The sequence below is a fragment of the Petaurus breviceps genome, unplaced genomic scaffold (genome assembly GCF_028583685.1).
Source record: "Petaurus breviceps papuanus isolate PSGF00001 unplaced genomic scaffold, PetGlider_PUasm1.0 189, whole genome shotgun sequence".
NCBI classification, from domain to species: domain Eukaryota; kingdom Metazoa; phylum Chordata; class Mammalia; order Diprotodontia; family Petauridae; genus Petaurus; species Petaurus breviceps.
In genome coordinates, this window is record NW_027185809.1 from 48,543,075 (window position 1) to 48,548,152 (window position 5,078).

The following is a 5,078-nucleotide window of genomic DNA, read 5'->3' on the forward strand; positions in this document are numbered from 1 at the left end:
GATATTGAGATTTTGGAGTTCAATTTTCTGCTGTAACATTCCTTCACTCAATAAGCCAACAAATAACAAGAATATGTTGAGAACTAACAGCTTTCCCATGAGAATAACAAGTGCTACTATAAGATGAAGGAATTAAAAAAAAAAATTACAAGTGTATATGTTCTTAAAACAGTGACTTTGGGAATTGTCTGTGTTAGATGGGACCCAAACTAAATTAAAATGTAATTGGGAAATATTTAACAGAATAAAAATAAAGTATAATCTAGATATCATTACATTTTAGAAGTCAAAATGTGTCCTTTCGATTCTTTTTTTCTGTAGATTAGTAGTCCCTTTCTATTTGAGTTTGACACCACTGATCTACTTACTATATAAAAGTCAAACTCCTTGCTCTATCATTTAAAGAATTTCATAATCCATATGACTATAGCTTTGCTTTTTATTCATATATACATATTTTTATCATCAATAGATTTTTATTCCTTTGCCCCTTTCTTTGTAGAGATCCATGCCATCTGACCAAGTTTTTTTTTAATTAAAAAGAAATGAACAAGAAGGAAAAATCAGTATAACATTAATACAACTAAAATATCTGAAAATAGATAATATTCCGCCTGCTTGTACTTTTTCACCCGTGAAAAGCAGTTTGTGTGTGGGGATGTATGGATATGCATGTGTGTATGCACATGCAGAAATGGAAAGGGTGTGTTTTCACATATCTATTCTTTTGAGCCACCCTATTTCTTTGTGATTTTGCAAAATTCTTGGTATTTTTTTTAATTTAATTGCTTGTGGGGGGGGGGGGGCAGAGCAAAGATGGAGGGGTAGAAGCAGGAAAACTCCCTGAGTTCTCCCCACAACCACCTCAAATATCTATAATATATGACTCTAAACAAACTTTAGAGCTACAGAACCCACAAAGTGATAGAAAAAAACAAATCTCCCACTGAAGGCAACCTGGAAGGCCCACAGAAAGGGTCCATTGCAGCTCACTGGTAGCAGCCCACCTGAGCCTGAGGTTTTAGCTTTATCCCCAGGGTGGCCCCACCCAGATCCAGCTGGAGGGACTTCTGGAGAGTGGATCACCAGCAGCTGTGGTGGTTTCCAGATTTATCAACCCATAAATGCCAAAGGAAAAGTAAAAGGTCAGTATGGACTTTGGGAACAGGGAGGCTAAGAGTGTGGTCTGGCCTCTGCCCCTGGAGGAAGAAGTGACTGAGGCACAGTGGTTATTCAGCCGCTTCATGGCTGCTACAGAGCTACTGGCCTACAAATCGTAAAGGGACCAAGCTACCACTCTTAGGGGTAATTGATCTTTCTTTAACCTGCTTGGATCTGGATCACTATCTAGGGTGGAGGTCCTGGGGTGTGTGACCAGGTGCCAGAGTCCATGGAGGCTTCAGAGAGGGCAGCCAACTAACAGCTCCAGCAGCTGCTAAAACCCCAGTGATTTGGGACAAAGTTCTCCTCTCTGGAAGCAGAGTTCTACTGTGGCAAAAAGCTCAAAAGTCAAGTAATTTAGTGGCAACATGATCAAGCAAAGGAAGAAAAGCAACCATAGCAATACAACTTTGTATTTCTTTTTTGGGGACAAAAAGGATCAAAGCATGGATTGGGAGGAAGACAATGAAGTCACAACTCCTGCACCAAAAGCTTCCAAGAAAAATATAAACTGGTTACAGGCCATAGAGGAGCTTAAGAAAAATTCTGAAACCCAAAAAAGAGAATGGAGGAAAAATTGGGAACAGAAATGAGAATGATGCAAGAAAATCATAAAAAAGAGTCAAAAACCTGACTGAAGAAAATGACTCCTTAAGAAATAGACTAACTCAAATGGCAAAAGAGGCTCAAAAAGCCAATGAGGAGAAGAATGCCTTAAAAATCTGAATCTGTCAGATGGAAAAAGAATCTCAAAAGATCACTGAAGAGAATCATTCCTACAGAATTTGATTGGAGCAAATGGAAGCTAATAACTATTAGAAATCAAGATACTATTAAACAGATCCAAACAAATGAAAAAATAGAAGGCAATGTGAATTATCTCATTGGAAAAACCACCGACCTGTAAAATAGGTCCAGGAGAGATAATTTAAAAATTATTGGACTACCTGAAAGCCATGATCAAAAAAAGAACCTAGAAATCATCCTTCAAGAAATTCTCAAGGGAAATTGCCCTGATGTTTTAGAAACAGACGGCAAAATAGAGGTTGAAAGGATTCACCAATCACCACTAGAAAAAGATCCCCAAACAGGAATATTATTTCCAGGTTCTGGAGTTCTCAGATCAAGGAGAAAATGTTACAACCAGCCAAGAAGAAACTATTTGAATATTGTGGAAACACTATCAGGATAACACAGAATCTGGTAGCTTCTACACTGAGGGATCAAAGGGCTTGGAATATGATATTCCAGAGGTCAAAGGATCTGGGATTAAAACCAAGAATCACCTACCCAGCAAAATGGAGCATAATGTTCAGGGGAAAATATCCTTTCTACCTCTTTTGGTGCATTTTGAGAACATTCTGCTTATTAATGACCTCCTTGGGCTATCTATCTAGTAGAGGAATCTCTGAGTCACAAGGTACAGGGACAGTGACATTATTTGCACAGTTTCTGAATGGTTTGCAATATGATTGTTCATTATTCTTGGATACAAAGCTATTATCCAAGAATTTTGATGCAGCTATTGTTGATTTCTCACATATAAAATCTTACCTTCTTCTGTTATTTGCATTACATGTTTTTTGTTTTGTTTTTGTTTTTGCATTTCAATTTAATAGAATCAATATTATCTATTTTGTCTAGTCCCTTGTTTGGTTAAGAATACTTTTACCCATAGCAACAATAAAATTTAGATTATTTGTTTGTCTTCTAATTAATCTGAAATTTTTTTTTCTACACATCTATTTATCAATTTTTTCTTTCTTTTTTTTTTAACAATTTATTTATTTACTTTTAATTACAGCATTCAATTCCACAAGTTTTTGAGTTCCAAATTTTCTACCCCCCATGATTGCATGCAATCTGATATAGGTTCTACAAATACCTTCACATTAAACATTAGTCAAGCTAAAAATATGGAACACTTCATGAATTTGTGTCATCCTTGCACAGGGGCCATGCTAATGTTCTCTGTATTGTTTCAAATTTTGTATATGTGCTGCTGAAGCAAGCACTTCTCTTCTAATTATTTTAACAATATAACAATTAATATCCAGGTCATGTTTTCAATTTGAATTTATTGTGGAATATAATGTAAAGTACATGCAAAAGCCTCATTTCTTCAAGTCTTCTGTCAGGTTTCCCTCCAAATTCCTCTATTGTTTTTTAATAACATCTTTGAACATTGTTTTGTTCTTTGTTTTTTTTTTAAAGGAAATACAAAGTAATGAATTTTAGAACTGGATATATTTATATAGTTTTAACTAAAATTACTCTTCCTGTGTCCACCTAATTCAAAGTCTTGACATCTCTTTGTAGTTAATTTACTCTTAAATTTATAATTGGGTGAATGCATCCATCTCAGAATTCTTTGTAGTCTTGGCTTTTTTTGGGGGGGGGGGTGTCTTTTGTTTGACTACCTCAGCTCTTCTACTTCTAGTCAAAGTACTGAAGTAATTTATGACCTATATAGCTTACCTGACACTGTTTTGTTTTAAGTTTCATCATTTTGAATCATTTACATTTAAAATCTAGACATTCTGCTCCTGCAAATCATTTTAAAAATTTCTTTATGACATTCAATAAAATATAGCTTTAATGATTTGTAACACATATGTATGCACACATATATTTTGGTAGTATTGTCATTTTTATTATATTTGCATGACCCAGTCATGAGCAAAGGATGTTCCCCAGTTATTTTGTAATCATGACAACACAAAAGTTAAATATTGAAATTCTATGTACTAAAAAAATTAATAAGGAAATTCTATTAAGTTAAAAGAAGCATAGAAAATAAACTAGTATCAATATTAAATATATATTTTCCAAATGTCATCATCTAAATTCTTAAGGAAAAAAATAAATTACAAGAAGAAAGAGTGACATAATATCAGCCAGTAAAAATTAGTTAGAGGAGCGGCTAGGTGGCACAGTGAATAAAGCACCGGCCCTGAAGTCGGGAGGACCTGAGTGCAAATGTGGCCTATGAAACTTAACACACACACACACATACACACACACACACACACACACACACACAAAACTAGCAGTGTAACATTGGGCAAGTCACTTAAACCCATTTGCCCTACCTTGCCCCCCTTCAAAAAGCATAAATAAATGAATGAATGAATGAAATTAGTTAGGCACCATACAAAAAGAAAGTCCGTGATACCCCATACTAAGACCTAACCTGACAGAAAACCAGGCACTGCACCTTTCTACTTGCTTGCAGTGGGATATTTTTTACCTTAATTCCTCATTCTGAGCCTTGTGGCTCAGGTAGAATGAAGCTTCCTAATTCTCTGTTCTTCATTCCTCATTCCTTACTAGGCTGTCCATATAATACTCTTATTCAGTTGGTCCAAGTCATCCCACTTTCTCCACCCCACTGGTAATATACATCTCCTATTGGTATTGAATCAATTTTTTTATATAAATATTCTAAGTAAACATGACCTTTGAGTGACTACTGACCTTTGACTAGTCATTCTATATCCCATTTTATATCCATGCCATCACCATGTGTTTGTCCATGGGGTGCGATGAGGTTTTATATTCCTTTCCATAGATATCTATTCTCTTTATCCCTCTGTGATTTCTTATACGTTTTGTGTGGTGTTGTTCTTTTCCTCAACTCCTTTTCCCTCCTCTCTCAGAGAGCCAGCATCAAAATAAACTGAAAGGAAATATAAAATTAAACAAATTGTTACAAAATTAGAAATAATATAATTTTGGTGTTTTATGAATGGAAATATGTTCATATATGTTTTATATGACTGTGTATGTATATACACACACGTGTGCATATACACACATACCCATGTACATGTGTACACATATGCATGTATACGTACTGTGCATATGTAAATAATTATATTTTCTATAGCTCCATGACAAAGCAATTTGTTTTCCCC

The 5,078-nt window shown here is 35.1% G+C and overlaps 1 non-coding gene across 1 annotated transcript; it reads right to left on the bottom strand.

Moving 5' to 3' along the window:
- Positions 1-3,071: 3,071 nt before the first annotated feature.
- Positions 3,072-3,176, bottom strand: LOC138164499 (U6 spliceosomal RNA). The gene has a single exon (XR_011169081.1). It is a non-coding gene; the product is annotated as a U6 spliceosomal RNA (small nuclear RNA).
- Between the last annotated feature and the right edge of the window lie 1,902 nt (positions 3,177-5,078).